Source organism: Microcebus murinus, chromosome 7, assembly GCF_040939455.1.
Source record: "Microcebus murinus isolate Inina chromosome 7, M.murinus_Inina_mat1.0, whole genome shotgun sequence".
Classification (NCBI taxonomy): Eukaryota; Metazoa; Chordata; class Mammalia; order Primates; family Cheirogaleidae; genus Microcebus; species Microcebus murinus.
Window position 1 is genome coordinate 20,443,848 of NC_134110.1, and position 23,963 is coordinate 20,467,810.

Sequence of the window (23,963 nt, forward strand, 5' to 3'; positions counted from 1 at the left end):
GAGGCACAGGGACCCCAATATAGACATTTTTCTGGAGAGGCAAACAGACCCAACATGAGGTATGGTTGGGTAGGGCCTGGAGGGTCATATTGAGGAAATGAATTATTAGGGGAGAGGTGTCCAGGGGTTCAGTGATCTTCTATATGCCAGTAAGATCTGGCCTCTTACAATATGACTGTGTTACTAAGGCTATCTTAATAAGCTGAACCTTTGTGTCTTCAAGATATTGGGTTTTAGCCTAGTCTTGGACTCCTCCCACATCAGACATCCCTGCATTGGTCAGGTAGGTCCAACAAGCTGGTTTGCCCTTTGGGGATATACAGGATTGAGTGTCACCTGTAATGGTACCAAGCCAGAATTTTCCCCACTATGACACACCTGAACATGGCTATAACATGTGTTTGGCATGTAGGTGTGAGCCATGAAACCTCCCAGGGACCAGAACCCTCAATTAATCCCATTGGTGGAGGGAATCCTAGTCCTAGCAGAGCAAGCCTCAGGGCAGGCATTGTCTGCTGTAGTTGTTAGGGCAAGTGCCCCAACCAGGAGGAGAGTAATGACTGGACCAGGAGTAGACATTCTATAATGATCTAAAATATCATAGCTAGTGACACCCTCTGCAGTCCATTCCAATTTCCCTGGGATAGCAAGAAGCATTCAATCCCTAGTAAGGCTGCTACAACCCCAGGGTCAGAGCCAGTGATCTCATTTACTCCTTTCCAGTCCTAGGAGTGGATGTCCTCACTGGGAGACAGTTAAGCTGGATCTTCAGTGGGTCCTACAGGTCCTGATGTGCAGTTCAGAGATCAGTTTTTTTGGCTGGTTCAGGGTTTTTCACCCAGGAGTGGTAGATTCACAGAGTGATACCTGCAACTTTAACAGTACTGGGGGTAAGTAGTATCACAGTATGGGGAATCTTCAGGTGGACTCTAGGGGTGTTCTTCTCCAATCCTTTAATCAAACTGGATCCCCAGGTTGGCGGGGGTGGACAGGGAGATCCTGGCAATAGGGGTTTTCTCTAGGATGGTGTGGTGGATATGACACATAGTTTTAGCTAAGGCTTGCAGGTGTGTGTTTTATTTACAATTCTCCTAATTGTCTAAAGTCTTACCTTAATCACCTAATGGGTTGGGGATGTCTACTGAATAGGATTTCAAAGGGTTAATATCCTGTGGACCCTGGTTTGCACCTGACCCTGAACAGGGCTAGGCTTAGCGTGTCTACCCAGGGTAATTGTATATCCTGACATAACTTCAAGAGTGGTCTTGAGGGTACAGTTCATGCGATCTACTTTCCCAGAGCTCTGTGGCCTGTAGGCTGTGCATAATTTCCATTTGATTTCTAGTGCCTTAGTGAGGATTTGCATGATCTCCACGGTAAAGCTTGGTCTATTGTTGCTGCTGAAGGAGAGTGATAGAACATACCTGGAGATGATTTATCTCAATAGAAACTTTGCCATTTCCCTAGCCTTTTTGGTCTGGTTAGGGACTGTTTCAACCCAGCCTGAGAAGGTGCATATGACTACAAATAGGTCTTTATAGCCCTGACATGGCTTTACTTCTGTGAAATCAATTTCCACATCTTAGAACGGAGAGGTTCCAGTATACTGAATTCTTGGGGCAGATCTCCACCTGACCACTGCATTGATTTTAGCACAGGTCTGGCAATGGTCACTGACTGCAGCAGCAATAGATGGAAGTCTGATGATGTAGTAATACTGGGTGAGTAGATGTGTGAGGGCCGTTTTCCCTAAGTGAGTCAGGTTCTGATGTTGGGAGACCATGGAGTATGCTAATTTATTGGGGATAAAGATGTTATGGTTCTGTAGGTGCCACCACCTATCTGCATCCTTCTTGGCCTTTCCTGCTCTGCCCACTGGTTCTCTTCTAGGGTATATTTTGATTTCATCAGGCCACTCAGGTGCTAACAAGATTTGGCAACAGGGTTGGAGCATTGGTCTTCTGAACATCCTCAGCTGGCTGCTTGGTCTACTAGGCAGTTACCCAGAGTGATTGTTTCTGTGCCCTTTTGGTACCCTCAATAGTGGATGACCACAATTTCTTTCAGCTCCCAAACTGACTCCAGCAGTTGCAGGATTTTGTCCCTAATTTTGATCTCCTTTCCACCTACCATCAGCAGTACCCTCTCCCTGTTTATTGCCCAGTGAATATGTATTTTGGCAAAAGCATACTTAGAGTCTATGTATATGTTTGCCTTCTTACCCTAGGCATGTCTGAGGGCTTGGAGGAGGGCCTATAGCTCCACCCTTTATGCTGTCCACCCTTGGGGGAAGAGGGCTGACATGACAACCTTATCAACTATGGTGACTGCGAAGCCCGCCAGTCATTTCCTATTCTTGATAAAACTACTGCCATCTGTGTAGAGCTCTAAGTCCAGTACTGGCAGAGGACTATCTTTCAGATCTGGCCAGCTCACATAGACTTCCTCTACCAACTCGGTACATCATGGTCCAAGGACCCTGGCTTGATGGTCAGGATGGTGGTGGGATTCCAGGTCTGGACAGTCTCCAGAGTTACCCATGGATTTTTGCATAGCAGTCCTTGGTATTATGCTAACCAGTTGCTTGAGAGTCACCGGTGCCCTGAATGTTCATTAGAGATATTATTTATGAGGGACTCACACACAGAGGTTGTGTGCAATGGAGAGTAGTTATGGCAGGCCCGTGAGGAGATCAGCTACTTCTCCACGGAGCCAAGTCCCTAAGATAGAGGTTGCCACAGAGAATGAGGAAATTGATAGGAAACAGAAAGAATAAATAATACACAGAGACTAAGGTATAATTTATAGTTTTATATAAAAAAAATCAGATATAACACAGCGGGGTATTCAGGAGACTGGCATATCCCCATGAACACTAGCATATGGTTAGATTCATACAGGTTTTTATAATCACAAATATCAATTACCAGTTGTCAGGGTAATATACTTGCATATCAGGGAATACAGCTAGGGGATACAGGTAGTGTGTTGGGGTCAAAAGTCCTCTCAAGGGACTTCTAATCTATCTAGGTGAACAAACAGGTACAAAGTCTTTCAGGGGCTATCTTCTAAGTTCTAAGAGGTAGTTGTCAATTAACAAAGATATAACAAAAGAGATATAGTGACTCTATATTTCTTTTATTAGTTATGGTGGACTTAAAGGTAGAGAGACAGGAGAGAGCAGGAAGCCCATCTCTATAAAACAGATTGTTTATAACCACTGGGGCACATCTCTAGGCAAAGTGCACTCATTGTCTCTGGGCTCCCATCCATATTTACTTTGCCTTGTCTTTCAAGACACTGGGAAACTCACAGATTTTGAAATACTGAGAAGTCTTCCTGGAAAACATCCCTACCAGAGATTTGAGAGCTCTCCCATAATAGCAGCCTCTACTAAGTGAACCATTGGGTACACGCATTCCTTCAGGGCAAACCCCTGAAAACTCCTGTTTCTGTCTGTAATATGGTAATATAGGGTTATACAATAAAATAATGGTCTTTCGAGCCACATTTTATTAATTCCTCAATCATATTTCTCAGCATTGTGTCCCACTGTGAGTTTGTCTGCTTCCTTGACTAGCAGGGCGATGGCGCCAGTACGTGGAGGCCATCCTGCTGTTACCAGATCCAATTGTTTTGACAGATAAGCCACTTGTTTCTGCTACAGTCCCAAGGTTTCAGACAAAATCCCCAAAGCCACTTGTTTCTTCTTGTGTACCAACAGTTTGAAGTCTTTGGTGAGGTGAGTAGCCCTAGTGTGGTGGCTCTTTTTAGTAAGTCTTCTATTTTCTGAAAAGCCCTTTCCTGACTCTCGGCACATTCTAATTCTTTCTTTCCAGGCCCGCCTAGAACTTTGCACAGAGGCTTGGGCTTTAGGGGGAACTCTGAGTTCCAGATGCAGCAGAATATGGCTGCTCTGAGGAATTCTCTGAGTTGTCTCTGACTGGTTGGCCTGGGAATTGTACAGATGATGTGTTTCTGTTCATGTTCCAGTACCTGGCATCCCTGAGTGATGTGGAAACCAAGGTACTTTACCTGTTGCCTGCATATCTGCACCTTTTTCCAGGAGACTTTGTATATCTTGTCAGTGAGAAGTTAGTGCAGGTGCCAGTTTCCCTGGTGGCAGTCTTCTATGGTTGGGCTTGCTAGGAGGAGGTCATTGATGTACTGTAGAAGTGTGCAACAGATTTCCTCTCACGAAAAGGAGATGAGGTGAGTGGCTAGAGCCTCCCTGAACAGAGTTAGTGAATTTTTAAATCCCTGTGGTGGTCGTGTCCAGGCCAACTGGGTTTTCCTTCCATTCTGTGGATCCTCCCAATCAAAGAGGAATAAGGGGTTGGCTCTTTGGAGCAAGCCACATACAGAAGAAAGCATACTTTAAGTCCAGGCAGGAGAAGCAGGCAGAATAAGGAGGAATGAGGCCCAGGAGGGTGTATGGATTTGGTACCACTGGGTGGAGAGTCACTGTAGCCTTATTAATCAGTCTCAGGTCTTGGACAGGCCAGTATCCACATCCATGAGGCTTTTTGACTGACAGTAGAGGGAAGTGTTCCATGGGGATTGGCACTCTACCAAAATCCTCCTGCTTGAGCCTATCGATGTGTTCCTGAATACCCTCTCAAGCCTCCTTGGGGATGAGGTACTGTCTCCTGGTCAGTTGGGCTCCCAGTTTCATCTCGATCACTGCATGTTGTTGTGCAAGACCAGCTGGGGGAGGGTTCCTCCTCTCATACCTATGGGCAATCCTGCCAGAAGTCAGGTGCTTTCTGTTCCTATTTGGCCTTGTTATATAGTTTCCATTCTGACTCCCTGGGCAGGGCGACCACCATTATGAGGGTTTCTGGGGTGCCGAGTTTGAGTCTTGCATTCCCTTCTGGGTGGAAGGTAATCCAGGCTTCCAGTTTTCTCAGGAGATCCCAACCCCAGAGGGGAATGGGGCAGTCAGGTATGTAAAGGAATTCATGCCTTATCTGATTGCCACCCATCTGGAATATTCGGGATTGGCAGAAGTTCCAAGCTACTCAAGTTCCAGTGGCTCCCAAAATGGTGGTTTCCTGCTTTGTAAGTGGAGCCACCAGGGTTATCACCACCGAGTGTTTTGCCCCAGTGTCCACCATGAATGTTATGGTGGCCCCCCACTTCCATTATGACCATAGGCTCCCAGGAGCCAAAAGTCAGGGCACCTGGTAGGTTGTATTCTGAGTCAACCCAAGGGAGACTGATGAGGTCCTGGGTCTCCAGATCCTTCTGGAAGCTCTGGGGAGGTTCCTATTTGGCAGTGGCTGGTTTCTTCTTTTGGAGGCATTCATACTTCCCATGACCAATCCCCTTAAAATAAGTGCCCTGATCAGGCTTCAGGGTCCTTTGTCTCCTGGGTCCTCCTTCCCCTGGCAGGCCAGGTCTCTTGGCTCAGTCAGGTTTTCCAAGGTCAAAAGCCAGTAGAGTAGCTTTCTGTTTCATTTTCTTGTCATTCTCCCTCTGAGAAGTACAGTCTCAATTAATATAGACCTTCTGGTCCACTTCCATCAGCTGCGTGATGTCCTTTCCTACAAACCCATCAAGCTTCTATAGTTTCTGTGGGATATCAGTATAGCACTGTCCAACAAATGTGCCATTCACCATCCACTGATTTTCTGCCACCACTGGGTTGAAGGGTGTATAGACTCGGTAGGCCTCACAAAGACACTCATAAAATTTGCTCTATGATTCCTCAAGCTTCTCGGTGATCAGAGTGACTTTGTTCATGGTGGTTGGTTTTCTGGCTCCCTTTCAGTCCCCATTGAGGAAAGGTCTCTGATATCTTCTGAGTGCCTGGCATCCATTGCGAGAGTGGAAGTCCCAATCTGTGTTAGTCTCGGGTACTGCATTCCGTGCTTGCTGCTCTATGTCCAAGATTCCTGCTGGAGCCTGGTCCTGGAGCCACCTGTGGGTCCAAGCTACATTCTGGCATCATTCTTCTATGTTAAAAGAGTCAGAAGGAGCTGGCAGCAGTCTTCCCTAGTAGGATGGTGGCTCTGAAAGACGGATTCCAGGAGGTCAAGAAGGGCCAGAGGTTTTTTTGAGTATGGCAGAGTGTGGTGCTTCCAGTTCAGAAGGTCAGTAGTGGAGAAGGGCTGGTAGTACAGGAATGGATGATGTAGCTGAATGGACCCATTCCCGGCAACCTGTGCTGGCCATGTACCTCAGGCAGGGACATGTGGAGGTCCAAAGTCAGGGCCTGAGCTGCCTGTAGTCTGCGGGTGATGGGAGTGCCAGCACCTGATTGGTCCGGAATCAGTGGTAGAGAGACTGATAGTGACAGGTTGTCTGGTGGATTTGGGGATGCTTCAGGAGGAAACATGGTAGTGTTGTAGAGGGGTGGTCATAGATTCTTTTTAGATCCTCTTCAGGGGCTCCCTAATGGATGAGTTTGGACAGTTTGGAGTCTCTGGTCCTTTAGGCCACAACAATCCTGCTCTGTCCCTTATTAGCACAGAACCAGACCTAAGGGGGCCTGGTCTGAGCAATCTCTAGCCATGAATCTATGTAAGGAAATTGGTCAGCATGGCTGGGAGTCCTAGTCACATTCTACAAACTGCTTGCAGTGTGGGGAGGTCTAAGTTTCCCATTGCGGGCCAATTGACATCAAATGTGGGCCATTCATTCATGTTCACAGAGGGTCCTAAATTGACTGGGACTCAGTGTCACACTGTAATCTCATGTGAAATCCTTCTTAAAGTTCTTTAACATGCATTTAAGGACTATAGGTTTAGATTCTACACTACCCATCCTAGACCCTTGGACGGTGTCACAGCTTAACAGAAAATGGGGGTGGGTTTCTTTCAGGTGTTCAACTGGCTGTGCCCCTTGTTAGAACTTAGGCACATCTTGGCTAAGGTGTACCTGTATTGAACCCAGGCGTGGTCACCCCCTTTAGGGGAGTTAATCACCTTTATGCCATGCAACACTACCACAGAACTGCAGGTGAGGACCCCCTCAGGTGCTGTAGCTATAGCTGTGGAACCACAACCAGTCACTCTTCATTCACTCATTCAGAAAGGCAGAGATTACACATTCCCACCTTGGGAATTCGCTGCACTCAGGAGGTGATCACTCTCCTCTTCCATTATCTGATGGGCCTGACTCGGACAGATACTGGGACCTTACCTGATCTAATGTTTCTAGACTTGATTTGACTTGTCCGTCCCTTTGGCATGTCCGGGTGAGTTTGGGAACCCCCAGATGGCAAGAGGTTCTAAAGAATGAAGATCTTCTGCAAAATGGCAGTTGAAGCCAGTTTGTTTCTGTGGCAGAGATCCCGCCAGTCACTGGGACCATCCACGAACCGGTGGCTTCAGGGGCCAGCATGGTTGGTTTTCTGGTCAGGGAACCAAATTGTTATAGCAAGTGTTACAATGTGTGGTTCACAGGACAAACTGAGCAGCACACAGAGAATTAGAGAATCAAGGTTTATTCACTGGTGGGCCCAAAGGGGACTTGCCACCTAATTCTGAGCTCTGTCTACTGGATTTTTCCCACTTTTATTAGGTTGGGGTGGTCTGAGGGTGGAGTCTCAGGTGGCTGATGCAATAGGTAAACACAATTACAGAATCCAGGTAACAAGTTAGTATTAGGTTGATGAAGGTCTTCATTATCAATTCCACTGTCTTTTATTTTCTTTGAGACAGAGTCTCACTCTGCTGCTCAGGCTAGAGTGCTATGCCCTCAGCCTAGTTCACAGCAACCTCCTTCTCCTGGGCTCAAGAAATCCTTCTGCCTCAGCCTCCTGAGTAGCTGGGACTACAGGAAAGTGCCACCATGCCTAGATAATTTTTTCTACATATATTTTAATTGTCCCGCTAATTTCTTTCTATTTTTAGTAGAGATGGGGTCTCACTCTTGCCCAGGCTGGTCTCTAACTCCTGAGTTCAAATGATCTTCCCTCTTTGGTCTCCTTGAGTGCTAGCATTACAGATGTGAGCTACTGCGCCAGCCTCATTCCACTGTCTTACCAAGACAGCTTCTGCAGGATGCTGTGGAACATGGTAAGATCAGTGTATTCCATGACTAGAGCCTACAGCTTCACTTCTTAAGCTGTGAAGTGTTCCTTGGTAAGGCACAATGCTGTGTGACTTCCATGGTGGTGGTGGTGAAGGCATTGTGTAAATTAATGGGTGGTAGTTTTGGCAGAAGACTTACATGAAGGAAAAACAAACAAACAAACAAAACAACGTATGCAGATTAAGCGTCTTTTAAGGAAATAACACCGCCCCTTCCATGATGGAAGCTATAAATGTAATCAACCTAAATCTAGGGAGATGGCTGGGAATGGTGCAATTCCCAGGGAATGACCCAAGGGATGGTGCAATATTATTGTTGCTGAACCAGGTGAATTTTCCCACTGCCTAAGAGAAAGTCAGTGCACTGTGACAGCAGGGTATGCATCACAGAAAGAGTTAAATGCACATATCATTAAGTAGAAAGAGGGGAGAAATTTCTCAAATCCACCTGCCCAAGAATTTGGGAGAGTTTTTAAAGACAGCTTGACATAGGCAATTGGGTCTACTAATTTGCTGGGTTTGAGGTGGAGCCGTAGGGTTGTAGAAATTGTCTCCTTTGCTGACCAGGTCCTTGGGTGGGAGTCAAAGAGCAGTTGAGTCAGTTTCTTGGTATGGGCCACTTGTCTGGGTGGTCAGCCATTCCACTGGAATGTGGGACCCGGAAGATACCTCAGAAACCACCCCTACATTTCAAAAAGGTGATGTTATTATGGAGCGAGCTAGCAATCTCTATGACCACCAGCTATGTGTCTCCAGAATGGCAATTACAGAGAAGCAAACAGGGAACAGTGGGTAATTATTATCATTATTTTTAGCTAGGTCTATGCCTTATTTTTACCTAGGCCCATACCACAGTTCTTGCCTATGCCTTTTTATCAATTTTTAAAATTGATTTTAATATTGGTCTCAGTGTTAGTCTTTGCTGCTGAAGGATCGAGCACTCAGAGGGCTCATAAACAGGTCAGCCTTAAGGAGTGGAAATCCATGTTGCTCAGTACATACACAACCTCTATTCGTGCCACCATGGCTACTTTGTTCATAGCCCATTGGGCGAGGCAGGCAAGGAGGCTCAGTAGTATTGTCAGGACTGATTATCCTGTCCACTGATTATTAAAGTCCTATTATGCTGAGGAAAAATTGTGGTGAGCATTCACAACTAAATATGGTGTAGAGCTGGAGAGTTGATATACCCCTGAGATAGTACAATGAAGTTGTACTTCTGGCCTTGTCACTAATAGTAAACTGCACTATTGGGCTTTGTGGGCAGGGATGGAGAAAAAGGCATTTGCCGGAACAATGACTACATATCAGGATCCAGGAAATGTGTTTATTTGCTCAAGCAATGAAACCACACCTGGAACAGCAGCTGGGCCAGGTTCTCTCTTTCTTCTGCATAGGCTGGAGAGCAGAGTTGATTTGTAATGTGTTGGGAATCACCACCTCTGCATCTTCTCAGCCCTTGATAGTGCAAATATTCTCTACTATCCCTCCATGGAGTAAGTTTTGTTTTTATTTGTTATTTTACTAGACATAGATAGCTCTAATGACTTCCATTTGAACTTTCCACCATAATTCCACCTCTCTCCATAGGTTTGGGGACCAGTGTGGGAATTCTGCCAGCTGCTGAGTATGTCTATTCCAGTTTGCATTCTGAAACTTAGGAACTGACAACAAGATAGATTCAGGGCTTTACTGAAGTGACTGTGAATTGAACCTGAGCTTCATTGGTCACCTGCCCTCCATAAGCCTCTACTCTAGCAGCAAGGAAACATACATATTTCACTCCTACTGTAATCAGTTTCAGTTCAGAGGCAGAGTCCAGTGTCTCTACATGGTCTGATTATTTCCCTTTCTCCAAAGCACAGTTACCTCAGTAAAAGTTGATGTAAGTCCCTTTTGGAAAGATGTGACAAGATTAACAGTATACATTTTTGACAGTGTACCAAGGTCCATCCTGGAGGAAAGCCAGATTCACTTTTTTGAAGAAAATGGTTCTGAGAATGTAAACTGGTTCAAGTATGGGAGCTGATGGAGGGGCCATGATTCTATTTTTTGTGATTTGATTTGAAATTTTGTTTTCTTGACCTGAATGGTTTCTGCTTATACAGATCAAGTGACATATTAGTGGGCCTCCTATTGTATTTCACGTCTAGAAACACCATGGTTAACTAGCTAACACTGCATCTACACAAGTGAGACTACTCTTGTTGGTTTGCCTTTTCTGTCCATTGTGGTAACTAAGCACACCTTGCCTTTGATAGTTTAGTGCCACCACTTGGCCTCTGCTCATGTAAGATCTAATTATTTCCATGGCATTTAAATTTTCCAGTTGTGCATAAGTATCTATCTATCTATCTATCTATCTATCTATCTATCTATCTATCTATCAATCTATATGTAAAATTACAATTTATCCATTTGTATCTATTTAAAATAAACATAAATTCATATTAATACTTTAGCACTATATGAATTTGTCTATCTATTGACATTTATTTGTAAGTAAATCTAAGAGTCAGTAAGTTGTTTCTGTTAACTCAATTATACCATCTGGCCATACATGTATAATGATTTAAGAATTAGTAAGTGTACCCTTAGCTAACTAATGTTAAGTGATTATGGACAAATCCCATGTCCTTCAGACTCAGAATCTGAATGAAGTAGGGGAACAGTGGCTGACCTAAGTAATTTAGGAAATAGGGGGAGATTGAGTCTGAAGGACATGGGATTTGTCCATAATCACTTAACATTAGTTAGTAAAGCTATTTCCCTTAAAGGTACACTTACTAATTCTTAAATCTCTTAGCTAGTAATATACTTCATTTAGCACAAAGTTTCATTCCAGAGCCCATGTTTAACCACTTCGGTACAAGTGTCGACTATAATCGATAGCCACAGATGAACCGAGCGTCGACTTTAGCTGACAGCCGTGATATGAAGGCATACAGCCGAGTATCAACTTTAGCCAACAGCCATGATATGACTTTTCTAATTTTTCATTTATCAAAATAAAATTGTGAACATTTAAAAATAACGTATGAAATAACATGTAAAAACATATATGTATATGTTACTTATTCTGATTTACAAGTAAAGCTGCCTATAAAGTAAAACAAGCTTTCAGTGCTTTCAAGCTTTCCTCATAATACAAGAGCAAAACGGATTCGTCATCAATGCACAGCACAAACTATAGTGCGGACTATGAGTGCTGGCTGTGGGCAAGGTTTCATAGCTGTTGAGCTCTGTACTGAAGTGGTTAATCACTAGGCTATTCTTTATTGAAGAAGGAGAAGTGTAAATATCTGAATGCCTTATACTATACCAAAATGTCCAGCTCAACTTTTAATAAAAAAGGCAGAATGCTTCATTGAAGCCATTAAGGGAGAAAGTTTGTAAGCAAAACAAAAACCACTATATTATGTAACACAATCACCCAATCATTTACCTTTAACTTTGTCATATTTAATTGTATCCAGGCAACTCACAATTCCACTCCACACTCCTGAGGAGAAACACAGAATGCAAAGTTGTGTATACCACGAGGTAAGGATCTTTGACCGCCATCATCAGGTCTACCTTCTGCATCAGGTCCTGTCCACTCGACAGTAGCACTTCAGTTTTCATTTATATCCCATGACCTTGATATTGTTATAAAAAGAAAAAGAAGAACTAATCAGGTATTTTATAGGATGTACTATAATATGGATTATTTCAAATTATTTCTTGTACTTTGACTATGGATATGAATTAATTTAATTATACTTAATTAACTTTGAATATTAAAAAGCTTAACAGTATGTTATTTAGAAAAACAAACATATACAAAAATAAAAATATAGCAATGACAAATAGGGAATCTGAAATACTAGTAAACTTCACCAGGTTAAGGAAGAAAATAGAATTTGGGATGTGCACTCAGGGACATCAGTATTGTTGATAATGCTCTGTGTATTATGTTCAGAAGGGAATTTTGATGACCAGAGAAACTTTTCTATTTTCTTATACTTTTAGATTTACAGAACAGTTGGAAGTCAATACAGAGCGTTTATATATACAAAACAAAATGTTTCTTGTAATTATATTAACTTCTTACTTCTGTATGAGACATTTGTCACAATTAACAAACCATTGGCTATTGGAAGGTCTTTTAGTTGGGCTCCTGTACCATTTTGAAATACCCCCATCATTGCAGTTTGATTTTGGAGACTAATATCTCCCACACCATGTTATTTAATCCAGTACTACATGAATGAATCACCCCATTCCTGCTAGTGTATGTAAACTTCCACTCTAACAGTGAAAAACTTGCCATCTTTACTTAACCACTTAGTCCCAAAATACAAGCATAGTGGTTTCAAAATTGCTAATCCATACCCATGAGGGAAATAACTTTACTAACTAAAGTGAAGTGCTTATCTTCAAATCCTGACCATTTAGAAGACTTAGATTCTTCCCTTATTTGTTAAATTACTTTAGTCAGTATATTTTCTCAACCACATCCTTTACTGAGGTTATTTTATATAGTTGTTATATAGTTACATTATTTTGACTTCATTTTTAGCTATTATCCCTAACATAATAAATGATGCTTTTCCTTTGCATACATTTAAGCTCACTCTTTGTGATATAAAGTTCTGTTAGATTTTTTTTTTTTAATGTTCATTAGTAATCTATTGTAACACTATGGACAATAATATCATCACACAAAATAATCTGCATTTCACCTATTCAACTTGCCTTTCTCCCACTAATCTTTTTACAGTCTTTATAAATTGCACTTTTCCACAGTGTTCTTTAAATGGAATTAAACATTACACAGACTTTTTGAACTAGTTCCATTAACTTATAAATAAACATTTAAGATTTGTGGAGTGCATCTCATGATGGTATAGATTTGCATTTCACTAAGCGCTGTCCAGGAGTCTGGGTAGTAATCAGACACAGCCATATTTACTCTTGAGTGGTGGATCCAAGGTATTATACCTGTAACTTTAACAGCAGTAGGGGTGACTAGTACAACAGTATGAGGGCCTTTCCAAGTGGGTTCTAAGGATTTCTTTTTCCAGTCCTTAACCCAGACTAAGTCCACAGGTTTGTGGGGATAGACTAGGAGTCCTGGGGCTATTGGAGTGCTCTCTAAGATAGTATGATTAATCTGGTTTAGGACTTTGGATAGGGAAACAAGTTTATGCATAGACTTTCTTCCCCTATCTGCCTGATATCTCCTTTGATCCTCTTAATTATGGGTGAGGGTCTTCCATATAGAATTTCAAAGGGTGTATACCCTGTTGGTTCTGGGGTACATCTGATATTGAGGAGAGATAAACTGAGCAGATCTGTCCAAGGTAGTTGTGTTTCTTGACACAACTTTGCGAGGTGGTCTTGAGGGTTTGGTTCATGCATTCTACTTTCCCTGAACTTTGTGGTCTATAGGCAGTATGGAGTTTCCACTTGATTCCTAACATGTTAGTCAGATATTGTGTAATTTCTGCCATGAAGCTGGGCCTGTTGTCACTGCCAAATGAGAGTGGCAGTCCATGCCATGGGATGATTTCTTTTAATAGGATTTTATTACCTCTCTGGCTTTTTCAGTCCATGTGAGGATGGCTTTGACCCAGCCCAAAAAGGTCCACAGCATAACCAGCAGGTACTTGAATCCCCTGAACAATTTTACTTAAGTAAAGTCAATCTCTACATCTTCAAAGGGGAAAATTCCTGTGTATTGGATGCCTCAGATGGGCCTGGACCATGTTGTCACCTTGTTCTTGGCACAGACTTGGCAGTGAGCACAGAGGGTTGTAACAAGGGATGGGAGCCAGACAATGTAGTAATACTTGTTGAGTAAATTGGAAAGCACTGTCTTTCCCATGTGAGACAACAGGTGATATTGGGAGGTAATTGGATATGCTAGTTTTCTGGGGATGAAGACTCTGTTGCCTTCCAGGTGCCACCATACCAGTTGATCCTTTATACCACCTTTTTGTTTTGCCCAACCATCTTCTTCTGGTGTATAATTGGGTTTTTATGACCACTCAGGTGCTAACAGAATTTGACTAGTGTCTTAGGAGTTATTGTTAGGGGGCTTTTGACCAGCTGCATTCTTAGTTGTCTGGTCAGGAAGGCAGTTAGCAGTAACTACTGTGTCGGTCCCCATTTGATGTCCACAGCTGTGAATAACCACAATTTCTCTTGGTTACCATATGGCTGTAGCAATTGGAAAATTTATTCTTTGTTTTTGATTTCTTTGCCTCCTGTCATTAATGGTCCTCTTTCCCTATAAATGGCTCCATGTACATGTAAAGCACACCAGACATATTTTGAATCAGTGTAAATATTTGTCCTTTTATCCTTGGCATATTTTAGGGCTTGGATTAAGGCCCACATTTCTGCCATTTGTGTGGACCATCAAGTTGGCAGGGGTCTTGCCATAATTTCCTTGTCTTGTGTTGTAACTGTATAGCCTGCCCTTTGTTTCCCATCCTGAACACAGCTGCTGCTGTCTGTGAAGACTTCTAATTAAGGATTTGGCAGAGGGCTGTCCTTAAGGCCTGGTCTGCTGACATACAGTCCTGTTACTTCAAAGCAGTCATGGTCTGGGAGTCCCAGGTTAACAGGCAGGAGGGTCATCGGATTTAGGGTCTGCACAGCCTCCAATGTGGATTGTCGCATAACAGTCCTTGATACTGAGCCAGTTGGCTGCTGGCAAGCCACTGGTGTCCCAAATTGTTAATTAGTTATATGACACTGTGTGGGATGTGAACATGGGTATGTCGACCCAAAGTGAATTTGTCAGCTTCCTTGATTAGGAGTACTATTGCTGCCATGGCATGAAGGCCATTCAGGTGCCACCATGTTAGCTACTTGGACAGATATGCTACAGGTCTCTGCCATGGTACGACAGTTTGGGTCAAGACTCCTATTTCCACCAGGCCCTGCTAATTAACAAATAAACTGAAGTCTTTGGTATGATCAGGTAGTTTTAGTGCTGGGGCTATTTGTAACTGAGTTTGTAAGTCTCTCAAGGCTTGTTCTTATTCATCTTACCATTCTAAGTCTTTGATTCTGGTCCTCATAAGACCTCATAGAGTGGCTTAGGCAAGTGTGCAAAACTATGGATCTTGATGCAAGGAAACCCAATTGCTCCCAGAAATTCTTGGAGTTGTCTCCAGCTACTGGGCCTCTGGATTGAGCAGATTGTATATTTCCACTCATGTCCCATCTCCCTCTTCCCTTGAGAAATCTTGAAACCTAGATATTTGACTACTCTCCTCCAAATCTGGACCTTTTTCCAAAAAACTTGCATCCCTTTTCAGTGAGCAGTTGGAATAAGGCTAAGTGGCCTGAAGGCAGTTGTCCTTGGTTTGGCATGCTAGGAGGAGATCATCTACATATTGCAGGAGAGTCCAGTTGAGCTCTTCCCTCTGGTAGGAGGATAAGTTTTCTGCTAGTATCTCTCCAAATATCATTCATGAGTTTTTGAAGCCCTGTGGTGATTGCATCCACCTAAGCTGTCTTTTTCTTCCAGTGTCAGGATCTTCCCATTCAAATGCAAAAAAGGGCTGTTTCACTGGTGCCACTCCTAGGCAAAAGAAAGTATCTTTCAGGTCCAGGCCAGTGAGACACTCATCAAAGTAAAATCTTCAAAGAGTTAAAGGCTAGAACTTGAACTACATGATGGCTCCACAAATAAGACAAAACAACAGGACTTCACCTAACAATATGAATGAAAATATTCCTCCAATTTCAATCCTCTCAATAAATGCAAATGGCTTAAAATGTCTTCTGAAGAGGCATAAACTGGCAGAGTGAATAAAAATCCATAAGCCTAGTATCTGCTCTCAACAGGAAACACATCTAACTCACAAAGATGCCTTCTGGCTGAAGGTAGAGGGATAGAAAACAATCATACAGGCAAACATAAGTTAAAAGAAAGCAGAAGTAGCTATACTATTTGCAGATAACATGAGCTTTAAAATAGCAAAATTAAAAAGGATAAAGATGGCCACTTTATAATGGTGAAAGGGAAGATCAAATAAGAAGATTTAACAATTCTTAATATTTATACACCCAATGTAGAAGCACCCAATTACATAAAGCAAACCTTGCCTGATCTAAATAGCATATTAAACAATACTGCCATAGAAGCAGGGATTTCAACACTCCACTGAATGAACTGTATAGATCCTCCAAACAGAAAATAAGCAAAGAAATAATAGGCTTAAATGGAGCTCTTGATCTAAAATGTCTGACAAATCTATACAGAGCATTCCACACAAATAAAGTTAAATTTACATTTTTCTCAGTAGCCCAGGGATCCTTCTCTAAAATTGATCATATACGAGGCTGCAAATCAGATCTCAAAAAAATTCAGGAAAATAGAAATTATACCGTGTGTCTTCTCTGACCATAGTGGTATAAAATTAGAGTTCAATTCCTATAGAAACACTCATAGATGAAACTTAATTTTGCCGGATAAAGAATTCTAGAGTGAGCTTTGTTCTGTTTTAGAACATTAAAGATAGGTTCCCAATGCCTCCTGACTTGTAAGGTTTCAGATGAGAAGTCTGCTGTTTGTCTGATAGGCTTTCCTTTATAGATTATTTGTTGTTTTCACCTCGCTGCACAGAGGATTGCTTCTTTCATATTTACTTTGGTCAGCCCAATAACCACGTGATGAGGTGGTTGCCTTTTCACGTTGAGTCTCCCAGGAGTTATGTGTGCTTCTTGTATTTGGATGCCAACATTTCTGGTCAGGGCCTGTATATTTTCCTCCAGTATTCCGTGAAATAATTTTTCCAACCCTTGTGAATGTTGCTCTTCCCCTTCCAGAATTCCGATCAATCTGAGATATAGCATTTTTACATAATACCACTCTTCTTGTAAACTTTGGTCTCATCTCTTCTTTCTGTGTTCCCTTTCTTCTTCTGATTTATTTAGTACATAGGCATAATCTTTAAGGTATGAGATTGTTTCCTCTACATGATCCATTCTTTTCTTGAGGATTTACCCACTGTATTATGGAGTTCCTTGAATGTTTCCTTCATTGCCAGGATATATGTTTGTTTTTTCTATATTGAAATAATACAGAACATTTCTTTGGAGAATTTTTTGTTAATTTTTTGAATTGTTCTTGTGGTTTCCCTATGTTGGGATTCTATTTTCTCTTCAATTCCATTGATTTATCTAACAATCCTTATTTGGAATTCTTCCTCTGTCAGTTTAATCATATCATGTAAATTGGTATCAGTTGATGGAGATTGAGTATTTTCTTTTGGAAGTGACTGTATGTAGACATCACTCTGCCCCCTTTTGCTTAATTCCAATGAACCACATATCCAAGCTAGTCATAAAGGGAAAGTGACTTTTCTCCTTTCTCAGACCTTCCAGTGCTGAATCTTATTTGGTGGGCTGTCGGGCGGAGGAATTTATGCTTAACTTTGCACAGATACATGGACAAATTTGAAATATATATATATGTTTCTGTGAAGTACTATACAGAAATATATTCATTTTTTTTCTGTTAGATGACAAAGTGTAGAATGGACAGACATATAGTAGCAATGCCCAAATCTTCATTTCTAATCCCATTTATCAAAAAAGGACTACAATTTTTTGAATAACTTGTAAATAACATGCTAACATAATTAACCTAGAGCAACTTTTAGTGCCAAAAAATAAGAAACTACTAAATAACAGAACTTTTAAAAATAAATTGATAATTGTAGGTAAAGCTTTTCATTTATTTTCTTAAAGGTTTGGAAGAATTTATCAGTGAATTCATCTCAGCCTGGGCATCAGTTGAATCCTAAAGTCAATTATGTGAGTTTGGAAGCAAGTCCTTCTACACCCGAACTTTCAGTTGAGTTCTCAGGTACTCTCTGTCACATGCTTCTGGATTCCTGACAACAGAGAAATTGTGAGTAAGGTGTATGTGGTTTTGAGCCACTAAACTATGTGGTAATATGTTATGCATAAATAAGTAATGAACCTGACATAAGTGTAATGTGGTGTCCTGGATGAGATCTTAGCACATGCAGATGATGTTAGTGAAAAACCTGGTAATATTTTTAAAACATCTGCACTACAATTAAAAGTTCTATACCATTTTCAATTTCTGGATTTTCATACATATAATATGGTTATGTAATATATTAACATTATAGGCAGATAAAGGGTATATGAAAATCTACATAGGATACTTGCAACTTTTTAAATTTAAAAATAACTACATAAATATTTTTTAAGAATATATTTCAAAAATTATATTTTGTATAAAAAGAATCCAAACGCAAGAAAAACAAACAAGCAAACACCAGAACTTTGGACTCAACAGGTAATGCTCCAGAGATACACTCCTCTTTCTCCTTCCCACTCACACTCCTTATTACCCAGTCACCAAATAGAATGTCAATAACCATGTCTGCAAAGTGTCTGTGCCTCACATAGCCCAGAGAGCCTCATTTTAAGGTATTCTTTGGCTGTGTGTCTTCAGGATCCCACAAAATACTTTTTAAAGAAATCACTTCTAGACATTAGATGCCAAAATTGAGAAATGTTAGTGACAGAGAACATAAATATTTTTTTCAATGTAAGTCCATGGATGGTAGTTTGGGCAGCAGACTTGCAGGCAGGAAAGAAAATGCATATGCAGGGTAAGGGCCTGTTCTAGTAAGGAATTAACACTGACCATTCCATCATGGATGATGCACATTATATTCAACTTAAAACCAGGGGGCTGGCTGGTGACCCAAGGAATGGTGCCATATTATTGCCATCCAACCAGGTATATTTGCCCTCTGCCTAAGAGGAAGCCAACATGCTGAGACAGAGAATGAATTTAATCCACCTAGCACTAAGTGGGGAGATGGGAGAAATTTCTCAAATCTGCCTCCCCAAGAATTTGGGAAACAGAGTGTGTAAAAACAGTTTGGCATAGGCAATTGTGTTTGCTAATCAGCTTGGTTTGTGACATTACCTTAGGGTTGTGTAAACCGTCTTCTTTGCCATTCAGGTTTTTAGGTGGTGGTTATAAGGCTAGTTGAGTCAGTTCCTTAGTGTGGGCCACTACTCTGGGTGGGTCACCCATTCCACTGAAATGTTGGACCAAGAAGATATCTCAAAACTACCCCTAGATTTCAATGAGGTGACATTATCTATGGAGAAACCTAAAAATGGTTATGATCACCAGCTATGTGAAGCCAGAGTGATGATTATAGAGAAGCAAAAGGGGGGCGGTGTCTAATTATTGTCAGTATTTTTTTTGCTAAGCCTGTGCATTATTTTTAGCTAAGCTCTTACCACAGTTCTCACCTTGCACCTTTTCATAAATTTGTAAAGCTGGTTTCAACCTCCCCCCTTTCTCTTTTTCCCAACCTCATTATGGAGGGTGTGGGCAAAATAAGAAAATGCACTCTGGCTTATTCCTCTTGAGAAGGAATGGAGTTGGGTTTTAGCCCAGGATAACAGAAGTGAAACAATTTTTTCAGTCATCTGGAAATATCTATGGGTGCTGGATTTCAGACCTAAGGCTTGTATGATGAAAACATTAGTACTCTTATTTACAGCATTGGCACAGTGCTTAATTGAATAGTGGACTATAACATAGTTAATATCTAACTTTAAGAGCCCCTGGAGCACTGATCTGAAGTTCTGGGGAGTCCAAGTGAATAATCTCAGAAACTAATTACGTGTGCCTCACTATCAGAGCCCAGTTTTAGCCACACAGCTTGTTGGAATTTTTTTTCTACTCAGGTTTGAACTTTTCCTGAGGTACTGTTTAATACTGCACAGACTCCTCTTTGGTTAGCCAGCAGGAAATCTAGCACTGCCAGATTATCTAACACTACTTGGGCTAGAGAGTTTAGGGAATTTTTTGAACACTAAGGATTTTTACAATTTCTTCTGCTATCAGACCCAGAGTCTCAGACAGGTTTATAACCATATCTACATTGGTGTATATTGTGTAGGCAAGAACTGGTATTTACAGCAAGCTTTGCTACCAGGTGTTCTTGTATCTTCCTGGTGAGTCTTTATTAAGAATTTGGTGGAGGATTTTATCTGGAGACTTGTAGTCAGGACGTTACTCAGGATTAAGTCCAAACTAGAGGCAAATATCAAAAACTCAGAAAGAGTAGATAAAACTAGAATCTAATAACAAGTGAAATATATTTCTTTTATTTCTGAACCATATTTTCTTTCTTCAGTTTCTCATTTTCATTATACGTGAATCATATTAGGATCAATTTACTTGCCAAAATAAACTTTACTCTCATTATAATTGGCCTGATAATTTGCATAAAGTGCAGTAGAAATAATTATTAGCCATATAGTCTTTTCTTTTAAAATTGGATTTACTGTAAATTTTCATACGGAATCTCAGGTTAGACTTGAAAGCCTCTCAAGTCAAGCCAGGGATGTATCTGTGCCATTAGATACCTGTATGTATTGGGTAAATTCCTCTTTTCTGGAGATGCCAAAGTAGCTTGGGATTCCTGGTCCTGTCAGAAAGTGACATTCTTTCTTCACTATACATAAGAAAATGTTATTGATGAAGTACCTAGCAAGTTTTTCCAAAGGGATTTATATCACACTTATAAAGTCAACTTTAATTCCTTAATACAGTCTGAGTACCTCTGAAAATATACCATCCAGTGAAAGCCTTGGTATAATAGCCCATGCATTCCATTGTGTCCCTTTGTAGAAGAAAACAAATTCTTATTGAACTTATTCAAATAACAATATTTCCATATATTAGGAATAATTAAAAATAGTTTTAGGTTCTGGAGAAATGAATTGGAGAAAAAAAAATATTTGCTTCAAATTTTGCTTAGAAATATATACTTTGTTTTAAGGTATAAATAGCTCAAAGGAAAGGAAAAAAATTCTTGACTTCTGGAAGGCAAAAAAAAAAAAGGAATCAGCAATGTTTCATACAAAACCTCATAAAAACTTTAGTCTCATGTAATTATTTTCTGTTCTGTCTGAGGTTGAGTTAGTGATACTCATAGTCATATGAGTTGTCTAATTAAAGTCCTAAAATCTTATTTTGCTTAGTCCAATAGTATTTAATATCTAAAGCTATCGGGAACCTGTATTCAAGAGAACTTGTTAGTTCTTTCCATGACTTATCTTGAAGAAGCAAATATTGGACTTTGCCAGTTTAAAAAACCACTTTCTTGGCCGGGCACGGTGGCTCACGCTTGTAATCCTAGCACTCTGGGAGGCCGAGGCGGGCGGATTGCTCAAGGTCAGGGGTTCGAAACCAGCCTGAGCAAGAGCGAGACCCTGTCTCTACTATAAATACAAAGAAATTAATTGGCCAACTAATATATATATAGAAAAAAATTAGCCGGGCATGGTGGCGCATGCCTGTAGTCCCAGCTACTTGGGAGGCTGAGGCAGGAGGATCGGTTGAGCCCAGGAGTTTGAGGTTGCTGTGAGCTAGGCTGATGCCACGGCACTCACTCTAGCCTGGGCAACAAAGCGAGACTCTGTCTCAAAAAAAAAAAAAAACACTTTCTTTTTTTATTTTTTATTTCAGCACATTATGGGGGTACAAATATTAAGGATGTGTATAATGCCCTTGCCCCTTCTCCCCCCACAAGTCTGAGCTTCAAGTGTGACCACCTCCAGATGCTGCACATCTCACTCATTATGTATGTATTAACCCGCCCCTTACTCCCCCCTCCCACTTGCCCAATACACAATAAATGTAAATCCTATGTGTCCACTTAGGTGCTAATCAGTCAATACCAATTTGCTGGTGAGTATATGTGGTGCCTGTTTTGCCATTCTTGGGATATTTCACTTAGTAGTATGGGTGATTCAGCTCTATCCAGGAAAATACAAGATGCACTATATGACCATTATTTCTTAGAGCTGAATAGTACTCCATGGTAATACATATACCCATTTTATTAATCCACTCATGTATTGATGGGCACTTCGGTTGTTTCCACAGCTTTGCAATTGTGAATTGTGCTGCTATAAACATTTGAGTGCAGGTGTCTTTTTTGTAAGTTGCCTTTTGTTCTTTTGGGTAGATGCCCAGTAGTGGGATTGCTGGATCAAATGGTAGGTCTACTTGTATTGCTTTAAGGTATCTCCATATTGCTTTCCACAGAGGTTGAACTAGTTTGCAGTCCCACCAGCAGTGTAGGAGTGTTCCTCTCTCTCCACATTCACGCCAACATTTGTTGTTTGGGCACATTTTGATAAAGGCCATTCTTACTGGAGATAAGTGATATCTCAGTGAGGTTTTGATTTGCATTTCCCTGATGATTAGAGATGTTGAGCATTTTTTCATATGTTTGTTAGCCATTATTCTGTCTTTTTTTGAAAAGTTTATGTTCATGTCCTTTGCCCACTTTTTGATAGGATTGTTTGATTTTTCTTGCTGATTTTCATGAGTTCAAGGTAGATTCTAGTTATCAGCCCCTTATCAGATGTATAGGATGTGAAAATTTTCTCCCATTCTGTAGATTGTCTGTTTGCTTTCATGACTGTTTCTTTGGCTGTGCAGAAGCTTTTTAGTTTGATCAGGTTCCATTTATTTATTTTTGTTGCTGCTGTGATTGACTTTGGAGTCTTCTTCATAAATTCTTTGCCTTGGCCAATGTCTAGGAGAGTGTTTCCAACTTTTTCCTCTAGAGTTCTAATAGTTTCATACCTTAGGTTTAAGTCTGTTACCCAGCGTGAGTTGATTTTTGTGAGAGGTGAAATGTGTGGATCCTGCTTCAGCCTTCTACAAGTGGCTATCCAGTTTTCCCAGCACTATTTATTGAACAAGGGTTATTTTCTCCAGTGGATGTTTTTGTCTGCTTTGTCGAAGATTAGATGGCTATATGAGGATGATTTTATATCAGAGTTCTCAGTTCTGTTCCAATGGTCAATATTCCTATTTTTGTGCTAATATAAAACTGATTTAAGTACTACAGCTTTGTAGTATAGTTTGAAATCCGGCATATTGATACCTCCCATTTTGTTTTTATTGCCTAGTTTTGCTTTTGATATACGTGGTTTTCTCTGGTTCGAAACCAAGTGCCTTTTCTTCTTTTAGGCCAGTTACCAAAAAGGTAAAGATATTCCTTCTGCAGTGGCATTTTTTCATTAAGAAAGAACAGATTATAGAATGAAAGTGAGTACATTATGTACTTTCATTAACACCAAATTAATGTTTTTAAAGTGTGGTTTTTAACAAAAATTTAAATTATAATAAACTGGATCTCATAAAAATTCCTTCATAAATTCCTTTTTATGAACTTTATCTCAACTTGCACACACTATGTATAAATATACCTAAATCTTTCTGGTTTTGTGACAAATTTCCCTTTCTTAAATGACCATTCATCTTAAGAAAAAAACATAATCCATAGCAGATTCTTTCTTACACAGTATTACTCTAATTTCTATTTAATCTTTCTTACCAAAAATATATTTCTATATTCATTGCCTTTTCATATCTCTTTCTCTTGATCACCAGTTGATTTCCATCTTGTTTTTATTTTCTTCTCAAAGTTATATTATTGACCAACCTTTAAATAACTACTGAATTAGAAAAATTATACCAATATAATAAGAAAATCTTTTTATGCCTTTATAATTTTTCTTATTGTAAACATATCTTATTTTTGGAACACTTGATACATGTACTGATTACACTTCTTATTTTAAGTAACTTCAAATTTTAGTGAAAACTTAAGAAACAAGAAGTCACAAATTGTCTGTCATAAACCACTTGTCCCAAAACAAGATTACAGGTTACTATAGAAGGTATTTAGTATTCTGATAATTATAAAAGCAAAAATCTTACTTTTTATACAGAGGAAGTCAGTTTTCCAAACCATCATATGACCTATTATAGACAAACTGACATACAAATTAATGAGGAGGCAAACTAAATGTGTCTCTTTTCTCTTCTACTCA

General features: G+C 40.5%; 1 long non-coding RNA gene across 2 annotated transcripts in view; it reads left to right on the forward strand.

The window, feature by feature from the left end:
• LOC105871322 (uncharacterized) overlaps window positions 1-23,517 on the forward strand; it is a 100,430-nt gene extending 76,913 nt beyond the window's left edge. The window contains exons 8-9 of one of the 2 annotated variants that reach the window (XR_001154034.2): window positions 17,793-17,955; window positions 21,580-23,517. This is a non-coding gene — a long non-coding RNA (uncharacterized LOC105871322). The other variant, XR_001154032.2, reaches the window with a different exon arrangement.
• The last annotated feature ends 446 nt before the right edge of the window (window positions 23,518-23,963 follow it).